Source organism: Hermetia illucens, chromosome 1 (assembly GCF_905115235.1).
Source record: "Hermetia illucens chromosome 1, iHerIll2.2.curated.20191125, whole genome shotgun sequence".
In the NCBI taxonomy this organism is placed as follows: Eukaryota; Metazoa; Arthropoda; class Insecta; order Diptera; family Stratiomyidae; genus Hermetia; species Hermetia illucens.
Window position 1 is genome coordinate 195,305,460 of NC_051849.1, and position 13,312 is coordinate 195,318,771.

At 43.0% G+C, this 13,312-nt stretch overlaps 1 protein-coding gene across 1 annotated transcript in view; it reads right to left on the bottom strand.

Annotated features, from left to right (window-relative positions):
* The window catches only part of LOC119646824 (histone-lysine N-methyltransferase MECOM), a 284,773-nt gene that overhangs the window by 185,965 nt on the left and 85,496 nt on the right, over positions 1-13,312 (bottom strand). The window lies entirely within an intron of this gene.

Here is a 13,312-nt window from a genome sequence, read left to right on the forward strand (position 1 = left end):
GGCGGGAGTCGTCTGACTTGGTGACTGAGTCGGGCTCTCGTAATGGACAGCACGGCGTCGAAACCGCTAGTCGTGGGGCGGTTCGACGTCTAGGCGCCACGACGACCAGGAGCACAGCTCCGCCTGCTGCAGCTGTTTCGCCACAGCCTGTGGCGACCACTTCTGCAGGTTCGCGTAGGAAGCGGATGAAATGGACTGAAGAAATGAACCTCTTCATCATCCGCTCCTACTACGAAATAACGGCGGGGGCGGGTACAACATCTTACCACCCCTTGTTGCACCAGAGATTCGTCGAGCGTTTCCCGCAATTCGCGCACGTGATTATGCAGCGAGTCGCAGACCAGTACCGCTTTATTAATCGCAGCGACACAATCCCGGCCACCATCAGGGAACGTGTTCGACTTGAAGTCATCGGGGAAACTGGTGACCGAGAGTCGATGGGGGCAGAGGCGGCGGCATCAACAACATCACGTCTCACTGCAGGCAACAGGTTCAGTACTCGCCGAAGCACTCTTCTCCACCGTCCAGCTGAGGTTTCCGCTGAGGTTCGGGACGAATTCCAAAGAGCGTGTATGGAATTCTTGGATATGGATCCTTTGCATAGACCAGGCATTCCCAGGCTCTATGCATCTCCAGCAACTCCGGGAATTCTATCTCAAATCAATGATGAGATTGCATCTCGACTGTGTGCTGATATGTCGCTGCTGCAACTACAATCACTTGTGTATTGTGGTGCAGTTGCGGCTATTAGATTGCACGGTCAGAAGATTCGCTTTCGCGTTATTGGTTTGAGTGACAAAAGAGATCCACCATGGAAAATTCGTCTGGAACGTCGGCGGGACTCACTAAGGCAGGACATTGCTAGACTGATTCAGATCAGCACTGGCAATGCCAGCCGACGGGTGAGAAACAAAGTGCAGAGGGTTTACCGGAACTATGCCATCCCCTGTGAGACACCCGTTGTTGAAATTCTGGACACACTAAAACAGAAACTTTCTGTCATATGCAGTCGGTTACGGCGGTATGGCGAAAGTTATTCCAGACGTGTCCAGAATGCAACATACGCGAGGAACCAGCGGAGCTTTTTCAGATCTCTCAACGAATCCCAACAGAGCGCCCAGACAATACAGTTCTCGGTGACGGAAGCGAAAGAGTATCGGGGTGGACTTTGGGGGTTACCTGCCCAGTATGCTGAGCATGCTGCTGCCCGCAGACACAAGACCGATCACTTGCTTACCAACCCTCTACAAATTCATCACGTCCATTATTAGTGGAAGGATCAATGCGCACCTCGAGACCAACAACATTCTGTCCGAGGAGCAGAAGGGCTGCCGAGTTTGGTCAAGGGGTTGCAAAGAGCAACTCATTATCGACTCGGTAGTTGTAGGACAAGCAACTAGAGGCCAAAGAAACCTCTTCAGTTGCTATATCGATTATGCCAAGGCTTTTGATAGCGTTCCGCATACCTGGCTAATCAACATCCTACATCTGTATCGCATTGATCCGAAACTAATAAAGTTTTTGGCGACAGTCATGGAAGGGTGGCATACACCTTATCAGTCCGTACATCTGAGGGTGCTAATACCTCAGAGCCCATCCGTATACGGAGGGGCATCTTCCAGGGCGATTCATTGAGTCCTCTTTGGTTTTGTATGGCACTGAACCCCCTTTCATGGCTACTGAATGATGCTAGAGGGCATGGTTTTGCAATAAAATATGGCCTACGTGCTAAGTGCGAACTGACACACTTGATGTACCTAGATGACATCAAGCTGTATGCTGGTACTGACAACCATCTTAGAAGTCTGTTGAGAATAATAGACATGTTCAGCCGTGATATTCGGATGGAGTTTGGATTAGACAAATGTCGAATCCAAGCCCTCCGCAAAGGTCATCACGAGCCGCATGCCGGACATAGCATTGGTGACCTCCACATCGAAGCTATGACCGAGACAGACTTCTACAAGTACCTAGGAATTCTGGAAGGAACCCATGCTCGAGTTGGTGATCTGAAAGAAGCTCTGCTGTCCGGATTCCTGCGACGTGTAAAGCTGGTGCTGAAATCGCATCTCTCGGGGAAGAATAAAATAAGCGCGTTGAATGTATTCGCTATCCCTTCACTGGCTTATGCATTCGGAATATTGCCGTGGACGAAGACCGACCTGGAAAACGTCCAGCGGCGGATACGGGCAACTATGTCCAAATTCCGAATGCATCACCCAAAGTCTGCCGTGGAGCGGATGAACCTGCCTCGTGACATCGGAGGTAGGGGCGTGGTTGATGTGGCGGCACAACATCATCGCCAAATCGACTCGCTGCGCGCTTATTTTTACAGCAAAGAGCAGGCGAGTCCCTTGCATGCGGCTGTCTGTAAGGCAGACTGTGGACTGACTCCACTTAACTTGAAGGATCGATCTTTCAATCCTCTGAGTGGGGTGAAGTCGGACCAAGAGCGGATCGAGGAATGGAAGTCGAAGGCAATGCACGGTAAACACGTGAATTGTCTTTGGCAGCCATTTGTCGATTTGCATCTGTCGAACAGATGGCTGTGTGCTGGGGAGCTCTTTGCTGAGACGGAGGGGTTCATGTGTGCCATTCAGGATGGCGTGGTCGCCACCCGAGCTTATAAAAAGCTCATCATGAAAGAACGGGTGGAGAACGACCAGTGCAGAATGTGTGGTTCGGCGTTAGAGATGTTGGACCATCTCATTTCTGGCTGTACTGTTATGGCACCGGTGCAGTACATCACCAGGCATAATGCTGTATGTAAGGTTATCCATCAAAGCCTTGCATACAAGCATGGGCTGATCACGGGGACATGTCCGGTTTACCGATACGAGCCGCAAGCAGTACTTGATAGTTCTGCTTACAGCATGTATTGGGACCGGCAAGTTCTGACTGATCGCCATACCGCACACAACAAGCCTGACGTACTGTTAGTTAACAAGACAGGTCGCTCCGCGTATATTATTGATGTTGCTATCCCCCATAATAGCAACATTGAACGGAAATACGTGGAGAAGAAGGTGAACTATGAGCCATTGGCTCGGGAAATCAAAGAAATTTGGCGTCTCGAGCGGGTGGTTGTAGTTCCCATAATATTGTCAGCTACAGGTATTGTATCTAAATCCCTCACGGCTTCCCTTGATGTCCTGGGACTTTCGCACAGTCTGGTTCAAACCATGCAGAAGTACACCATTCTGCATACGTGCTCGATGTTGCGGGGAGTACTCGACGGATTCTCCCACTGACTTACCACCGGCCACCACCACCAGTGCCCCTTTAGTTTTTAAGTAGGTAGGATCGTCCGAGCCTAAATGCTTGGCACTTAGTGCTAGTATTAGGTAAAATCCGGCATCTGCCGAGATTGTGATAACTCGGAAATAATCTATGGTGAAAAATTGGTGTTTGTATCTTCATCCAGTTCATTACAAAAAATTTCTAAAAAAGCCAAAAAAACAGCCTTCGCACGGGATGACCCTTTTAATGGACAGAGTATCGAAGGCATCCATAAATTTTTGTACCTAAGAGGGTGGTTTCTGTGCGTGCGGAACTGAATTGGATGTTGCCCGATGCCTTAACAGCGCTAGATCCGCTTTCGCTGCCCTAGCTAAAATTCGGAAATACAATTATCTCAAAACTAAGATCAAGTTAAGATTGTTCTGTGCAAGTGTTCTTTCTGTGTTGCTATATGGGAGTAGCACATGTGCCAAGAGCACTTGGCGCAGAATAGTGGAGGAGGAGTGCGAGCATCTCGGGACATCATGGGGGTAGATGAAGCGCATTTCAGGTAACTGCGAGCGATGGTGACTATGACTTAAGATTCTAAAAACCTTTCCGATTCACTTTTTCGTTAGTAGTTCGGGTGGAGAATTTAGAGGGCGCATTTCTGTGGTAATAGCCTGCAAGCTTGTAACTTTCGACAATGACGTACAGGTAGACGTGTTGATCAGGAAGCGGAAATGACAGCGGAGAGTTCATCCGGTAATAAAAGGCGACCGCTGCGTTACTGGCTATGCCATATAATGAAAATCACAACGCAATTTTTACCGACGAGTGGAGTTGTTGTACAGATGCTCAGATACTACTTCTCTTAATTAATGTTTGATCCTTTAAGCTTTAATATCTCTTTTTAACTCTAGAATAAGACTTCCTGTGCTTTGAAAAATTCGATTGAAAAAGGAGGACCCTATGTATGTGATTATCAGTATAGTAGGATTAAAGGTAACTCTGATTTTGACCTGGTCTTAAAGTCTACTTACAATCTCTTTCTAATATTGGAAAGGACTATAAATTTGCAACTTTGATATAGTATGATCTTGATATTGTTGAATGAACATAGGGAGCACATTAAGATTTTTGTCTACTTAATTGTTGAATCTAAGTATCTTTCTTGGTAGAAACCAATTCGAAGAATTCTACTCAGGAAAAGAATTCTATTGTTGTCTGAGTTTAGGATATGTTGGTTGCACCAAGGTAATCGAAAACTACCTAATTTGGAAGAGCCAACCTTGGCTTTAATTGTTGCATCCATGAAATATGAATAGACAAGATGAATTGTAAAATTTTTCAAAATTATATAAAAGCCAGACAAAACAAATCCATATTACTTGTGAACTTTAAGATTGTTTAATGGAACAAAAAATTCACCAAGCTCCATCAGTTTAAATGCATTAGGGTAATCGCGAATCTTTTACCGTTCAGATGCACATGCCAATTTTTCCGTTAAACGCTCCTATGTTATTATTTTTATTGAAACTCATATTTCAAATCATTTTTCGTTGGTTTTTTCGTATCGCCCAAATCATTGCATTTCATTTTTTTCATTACAACAAAAACCGGAACTGGGAAAATGAAAGTGAAATCAAATTTCAATGCAAATTACAAATATGCAGACATATGTACTTCACAGTACGGTTCTCTGATTCGAGGTCAGAGGTAAGATCAACAATTTTTGGCAAATGTTTGGTATATGCGAAAAAAGAATGTTTGAATAATGGGCGTATTAAGAAAATGAGATACGATTAATTTTTTAATTGAGGATTATGGGTATTATGACGTCAATGGTTTTGATAATTATTTGATATTTATCTTGATCAAAAAGATGTCTGGGGTTTTTTTCCCCAAAAAAACTCCCATGATTGTGAAATTTTGTACCTGAGTGATCGTTTAAAAGAGGGCAGATGTAAGGTAATGAAATATGGCAATAATCTATTGCGTGAATAATTCTTTCGTAACTGCTTTCACGATAAATTTGATAATCGTTTTAATTTGCTCTTAAAATTGAATTTTAGGAATAAATTAGGTACTTTCGATCCATTAACATTTTCCTAAAAATGTCAATCTTCTTCTTCTTCTTTTCAGCCATTATCCTGTTCACAAGCAGGGTCGGCTCGTCGTGATCGGTTTCGCCATTTTATTTTATCAAATGCCTGATTAGGATGTAATCGCGAGGGCTTTAAATCCCCATCAAGCGTATCAAGCTACCGTTGTTTCGGCCTGCTTTTTGGGCACTTATCATCAACTTCGATGTTCAGACCAATCTTGTAAAATAAATTCTCGTTAGCGCCAATTATGTGACCATGCGATCGAAAACGGCTCTTTCGCAGTTTTTCCACGATCGGTGCAACCCCATATCGATCGCGGATATCATCTTTTCGGATGTGATCAAAACGTGTCACGCCGCTAGTCCGACGCAATATCTCTCCATTACCGCAAGACGCCGATCATTGTTTTTACAGTCGGCCACCACTCAGAACCATAGAGAGCTACAGTACGGGCGATATTGCGATAAATTTTATTTACTTATTTATTTAATTTAACGGACAACAAACAGAGAAAACTCCAATTAATTATTGTCCTCAGGAGGAGGAGAAGGCAAAAGCTTATCCTACGTTTAAAACTACTTAAAGTAGAGAAGTTCAAAGGACCAAACTGGAAGAATCGGGGAATGAAAGTAGACTTCGAGCTCTGCGGAACGCACGTTGACAATATCTGCGCTACGTGTGTTATAAGACGCAGGACGGCAGGTGATGTCATCAGCGGCAGAGCAGTCCATCAGACCCGAAGAAAGTTTAAAAAATGCAAAAAGACCCAGATAGGATCTACGCTGTTGTAGGAAGGCAAGGTTCAGAAAGCGGAGGCGAGAGGGGTAGTCCACACGAGGGAAGCTTTTCTTAAAGAAGAGGGAACGCGTGAATTTACGTTGCATATTTTCAAGGGCAAGACAATCACAGTTACGGGAGGGTGACCAGATCACGGAGGAATACTCGAGGGTATTCCTCACGAGGGAATTGAAGAAGGAGGGTTGGATGGAGTGAAAATCAGAGGAGGAGCAAAGTATAAAGCCTGAAAATTTTGCTGCTCGATTGATGACATCAAGGCAATGAGTGTCAAAGCGGTGCTTATTGTCGAAAGTGACTCGGAAGTCTTGAGTGGAATTTAAGCAGGATTAGGAATGCTCGTTAAGAGAGTAGGAGAAAGAAGTGGGTGAGGATAAACCATTAGTCGAGCACCAACGAACCAGAGTGTCCGGGTAAGATTGAAGGGACGCACAGTCCATAGACGACGATATAGCGGAAAACAGCTTAACGTCGTCTACATAGAGCAAACAGGGACAAGTAAGGAGGGGAGGAAGGTCGTTAGTAAAAACGAAAATAACAAGGGACCCAGAATAGATCCCTATGGGACACCAGAGGAGGGGGAGAAGGAGCGGGAAGTACAGCCGTCAAAAGAGATGCGGCAGGATCGGTTGGAAAGGCAAGAGGCAAGCCATAAAACAAGTGGCTGAAGGTTTGGATAGAAGTATTTTGTGATTTACAGTGTCGAAGGCTTTAGCGAAGTCAGTGTAAATGGTATGCACTTCTTGCTGTGAATTTAGATATTTGGCGACAAAGTTGGTAAAGTCAAGCAGGTTGGAGGTAGTGGACCTACGTTTAACGTAGCCATGCTGCTCTTTCACTATGTGCTGGCGAAAGTGGGCGGACAACCAGTCGCTGACATATCTTTCCAGGATTTTGGAACAGGAGAAGGGGAGGGAAATGGGACGGTAATTCTCGGCAAGCATACGATCGCCACTTTTGTGTATGGGGATGATGAGAGCCTCTTTCCACAGGCCGGGAAAATGATTCTCTTTGAGGCTTTTGTTGAAAATAAGAGATAGGAGAAGGGAGATGAACTTACTAGTTTTGAGCAAAAAGAGGTTTGGAAGACCATCGTAGCCAGGTCCGACATTGGCATCAAGTTTGCCAAAGAGGTACTCGAAAAGGATAAGGGTAAGAAGGGGAATGGTAGCCGATGCGGGGCAGGCTACGTCCACTATCGGGAGGGATTCGGAGGAAGGGGGGCGGGACATAGATTGACGAAAAGTAGCGGCAGAGTAAATCACAAGATAGTTGGGGGGAGTTAGCTGAGGAGCCAGAGAATTCAATGGACAGAGGGGATAACTGGACAAGGCAGCAGGAATTGCGAATGTGGGACCAGAAAGGTTTCAGGTTTCTGCGCTTGAGTAGGTCTTCCACACTGGTCAAATATTCGTTTCTGGATTTACGTATTAAGGATTTGACCGATGAATGTAGAGATTTGAAAAAAAAACTAAGTCAGCATCGTTTCTAGAAGGCAGGAACTTCTTCCTCGCAGTCTCTGCCCTGGATGAAACCGTCAGTGGTTTTTTTTGATAAACTTGGGTGTTAAACCTAAAAAGAGGAGTGCGTGGTCCACAAAAAAAGAAGTAAGTTGCTTCCCAAGTGGTTCGGTCCGTCATCAAGTGGATGCGGACTCAGGACTCCCAGCATCCTCAAAAAAAAAGAACACCAGTTTTGGAACGCCACTTCATCCAGGTGCTAAAAATGTCAATCTATTTTACAGAATTTGCATTGAATTCTTTGAACTCATTTCTGGCTGCAATTACTAGAAAAACATGGAAGATGAAGACGTCAAAATCTTGAACAAACACATGATACCTATCTATCGAAGGGGTTGGCATGAACAACTTCCAAAAACGCCTTTATGCATAAATCAAAACCCCACTTTTTTCGGTCCCTTTCTATTTGTATTTGAAAGTATCCAATGTATATATTCTTGCAGATCACTCAGTGAAATGTTCACCGTTAATGGCTAAAAACTTGATTATAGATTAAATTTGAATACTTTATCCGAAAAGCATCGAAGCTCAGTGATGCCTGCGATCAACAAATCAATAGAACCTCCTCATAGTTGTTGCTATTTTATTATAAATTAGTTTTTCTGCCATTGCATATATTACTGTAAAACCAAGGAAGGTAAGGTAAAGTAGGCTTGAATGTGTAGCCCACAAATCAATTTCGTTAGAGCATCAGATAAGAAAGGCTCTCTATAAAATGTTGAAGATGATAACGATCGCTATGTTGTCTTCGTCTTCGGTCAAGCGAGGTGGAAAGAAATTGTGCACTAACTGTAACGTGTTGACGGTTTGGTGAACGTAGTAAGTTGTCGGTATCGAATTTAAGAGAAAGAAGAGCTTCTAATCGCAACTAAACGGATGGAAAGCAGGAAATGTAAATGTATCTGAAATTTTTTAAAACTATCTTTTCAAATATTGCCAGTACTTTCGGGGACAGCCCCGTCTCTTTAATCCAGAAGACACACCTCGGAAGTCAACCACATGTTTCGGGGGTATTCCTTCCCAGAAATGAAGAACCACTAGAGGTTACAAAGTTCAATCAGCATCCACTTTATACAAACAAACAGTGAACAGAGACATTGGTAACCCTCCTTAACTACAACAGGTTGCACTTTGAGGCAACAGATTTACCATGGTGGTAATTGAAATAGAATCAAAGCACTATTATCTTCGTAGTTCAACTTGATCATTTCACTTGAAGAAAAACCGATTCATTTCACTCGTTGCCGCCGCCATTGATCCATGCAGAAACATTGAAAGTAAGCGCTTATCCGTTAAAGCCAGTTTTTAACTCTAGTTTTAGAAAACGAGCCGATATCTGCACCGGATGTAAGGTTGCACTGATATTTGTACATATAATATATAATGGACTCGGAGTTCATTTTATGTGGTTTCTTTTACCCTTAAGATATCCGCTTTTCTTGCTTCTCCGTACCTGGGGCAAAAAAAAATCTGATTGATTATAATTAGTTTTTGTTCGTATTAAATTTGATAATTATTTATGCTAATGATGAAGAATATTCTCAGTCGTCAGTCTTAGTTGCATTAGATGAACATTTAGGGATTGGAAGTGATATAATGGAGGAACTGCGTAATGAAATTGTTTCACGCATTAATGCAACCTGGATGAAGTGGCATTCCCCAACTGGTGTTCTTTGTGATCGACGTATCAGGGCACGTCCCAAATTTAAAATTTACTGCAATGTCGTCCGTCTGCCACTCTCTATAGTTCTGAGTGTTGGTCGACTATAAAGGACAATGAACGGCGTCTTCCGGTAATGGGGACGAAGATGTTGCATTGCACTGGTGGCGTGACACGTTTCGATTACGTCTGAAATGAGAATATCCGCGAACGATATGGGTTTGCATCGATCGTGGAAAAACTGCAAGAGAGGCGTTTTCGAATTCAGCAACCAGTATTGATTAGAACATCGAAAGCAATGGTACGCAACCAAAGAGCCGGCCAAAACAATGGTCGCATGATACACTGGATGGGGATTTGAAGGTCTCGCGATTACATCCTTGTGAGGCATGTCATAAAACAAAATGATGAAACCGATTATCACGAGCCGACCCCGCTTGTGAACTGAAGGCTGAAGAAAAAGAAAAAGATGTGAGGAGCGACGAGTGCACGACAGCTCCGTGGAATATAGCTAAAAATTCCATTGCCCACTATTTTCTAGAAAGCGATTTAAATAAATCATTTGATGGAAAGCCCTGTGTTGATAATGGTCAACCTCATACGCTCCACGCTCTCAGTTTAATATTATTAGCGAATGAAAACAATTTAACCAAAATCAAATATAAAAAAGGGCTAAGGAGAATTAGATTCTTCTTGAATGGAATTTTAGTATTTCACTCGAATTTCAATTATTCTCGTTAATTATGACGTCAGCATCTTATTTGTATGGTTTAGAATGCTGTTAATTAGCACGAAATTGATAAGTTTGAACTGCTATAACTTTCCCACTAATAGTTGGATTTTCATGAAACTTGGCATGTGTATGCACGAGGCTGTCGGTGCAAAATTTAGTACACTTAGGATGGACTTAAGGGGAGTTTTTTAATCAATTTCTAAAAGTTGATAATATACTATTAGTAAATTTTTTGAGCAGATACCAGAATGGGACATCTCTCGAAGATTAGATTTCACATAAGTGTTTTACACAAAACCTTAAAAAGGGCTGCAGATAAATAGATTCTTCATAAATGTGACTTTAATATTCCACGCGAATGTCAATTATTCCGGCTAATTATGACGTCAGCATCTGATTCGCATGGCTTTGGAAGCAGTAAACTCGGCGAAATTGCTAAGTTTGAACTGCTATAACTTTGGCATTAATTGCCTGATTTCCATGAAATTTCGCACATATATACGAAATATTGTCCCCTATGCTGGTACAAAATTTGGAAGACCTAGGATGAATCTAAGGGGGGTTTTTCAGTAAATTTCTAAAAAGTAGTAATATACTATTAGTAAGTTTATTTGAGCAGATATCGGAATGGGACATATTTTGAAGCCTAGATTTCATCTAGGCGCACCACCCTGATTTTTTTCGGATTTTTGGGTTGGGTAGTTTCCGAAAATGAGTCCTGTCTCACTTCAAATGCGTACATTTTGACTCCTCACTCACGCACTTTGCAATTTATGCCAAAACTAATGTCAGTTTCGGAAAGTACAAACCGAGACCTTTCATTTGATATCCTACACAACTATATCCGGTGAAAAAAATTTTTGAATCCCCCCTTTGCATGTATGGGGAGCCCCCTTTAAACTCCACCTAAATTTGTGCCACTCACTGTATGCGTGGGATTTCATGGTTCCCATCTGTCCACCAAACTCCGTTCGAATCAGTTTAGCCGTTTTGGAGAAAAATGCGTGTGACAGACAGACAGACAGTTAGACAGACAGACAGACAAACATTGAATCGATTTTAATAAGGTTTTGTTTTACACAAAACCTTAAAAATGAGTCCTCTCTCATTCTAAGCTGAGGTTAAATTAAATTTCTAATCATTAAAATGGTTGCTGGGAGGGAAACCGGTTCTGCGAAGATTCTTCCTTCCGGGGAGTGTAATGTAGAAGTTTGACGTCAATTACAGTTCCAATCTGCCAGATGCTTCTCGAATGGCCTTTAATTGGATTATATCAGAAGTTGGCATGAACATAGCTAAAGAAGGGCGAAAATTATTTTTATTCTTCTATCTTTCTTATTTTTTGCTGGGGGTGCATGAAGGCCTCCGTGGGGCACACTAGCCAAATCAGTTAGTAGAAATAAACCAAAGAAAAAAGATAATTGATATTCTGCAAAAGAATGTTACATGAAAGCATACAAATGCAGATGGTCATTTTGGCTGCTTCTACTTATCATCATCATCATAAACGGCGCAACAACCGGTATCCGGTCTATGCCTGCCAAAATAAGGAACTCCAGACACCCTGGTTTTGGGCCGAAATCCTGTCTGTCGTCTTGACTAATGCCAACGCTCTATCTCAGGGAGGGTTTGTCCCGTCTTCTTTTTCTACCACAGATATTGCCCTAGAGAGTTTCCGGTCTGAATCATCCTCACCCATACGGATTAAGTGACCTGATGAGACGGATTTTATCCACAACCAGGCGGTCATGGTATCGCTCATAGAATTCGTCGTTATGTAGGGTACGGCATTGTCCATCATCATGTAGGGGGTCAATAATTTTTCTCTCGAAGGCGACCAAGAATTTGCAACTTTTTTGCTAAGGACACAGATCTCCGAGGAATACATAAGGACTGACAGGATTGAAGATTGAATAGTAAAAGGTTTGACCCTATGGAGAGACGTTTCGAGCGAAACAGTTTTTGTAAGCTGAAATAGACTTTTTCTTTCATCATAAATGAACCGGTCCAAAAAGTGGATCTCGTCCTTCGCGCTACAATTCACTACCACTTCTTAATTCAAATTCACATGTCTTGCAAAACGGTGCTTCAAAAGTTTGCATTCTAATGGGCCTCAAGTCCGTATAATTAGCTAATAGCAATAAGGAGAAATCAGCAAAAAAATAAGCGCTTCGACTGTAAGAAGTTCAACTTTTCGATACCTCAGATGACGCGATCGAATGTGGGAAAACCCGAGAACACCACTCCGGTCTGATGTCTTTCTTCACTGAGTCCGGAAGAAGGGTAAAGGAAAGAATCTCCAATATCAGGTGGATCACACTGATGTCGACGATTTCATTATACAATCTGCACAAATTCGATGATAAAATTTATGAATATTACCTCCCTTCTTTTGTTGGGAGTTACGTAGAAACTTTTCCTTTCCGACCACAAAATCCATACCAAACAAATGCCTGGAAACCTCAATACGTTAAGCTATTCTAGTATTTCTCACAATCAAAAGACGAAATTCAAACGGGGGGAAATAGATCGACTTTTATTTGTTCTAACGGATATTCTGGCTAGTGCCAGACATTCATCATCATCATCATCATCATCAACGGCGCAACCACCGGTAGCCGGTCTAGGCCTGCCTTAATAAGGAACTCCAGATATCCCGGTTTTGCGCCGAGGTCCACCAATTCGATATCCCTAAAAGCTGTCTGGCGTCCTGACCCACGCCATCGCTCCATCTTAGGCAGGGTCTGCCTCGTCTTCTTTTTCTACCATAGATATTGCCCTTATAGACTTTCCGGGCGGGATCATCCTCATCCATACGGATTAAGTGACCCGCCCACCGTAACCTGTTGAGCCGGATTTTATCCACAACCGGACGGTCATGGTATCGCTCATAGATTTCGTCATTGTGTAGGCTACGGAATCGTCCATCCTCATGTTGGGGGCCAAAAATTTTTCGGAGGATTCTTCTCTCGAACGCGGCCAAGAATTCGCAATTTTTCTTGCTAAGAACCCAAGTTTCCGAGGAATACATGAGGACTGGCAAGATCATAGTCTTGTACAGTAAGAGCTTTGACCCTATGGTGAGACGTTTCGAGCGGAACAGTCTTTGTAAGCTGAAATAGGCTCTGCCAGACATTCCAAAGGCAAAATGGAAACTTATAGCGGAGCTTAAAATTTCCCTTCCAGACCAACCAGATCACTAGACTGCACACTTGGGAGCGAGATTTTCACTGCTACCACCTCCAGATTATATTTAGGTATTAAACGCTTCCGATAG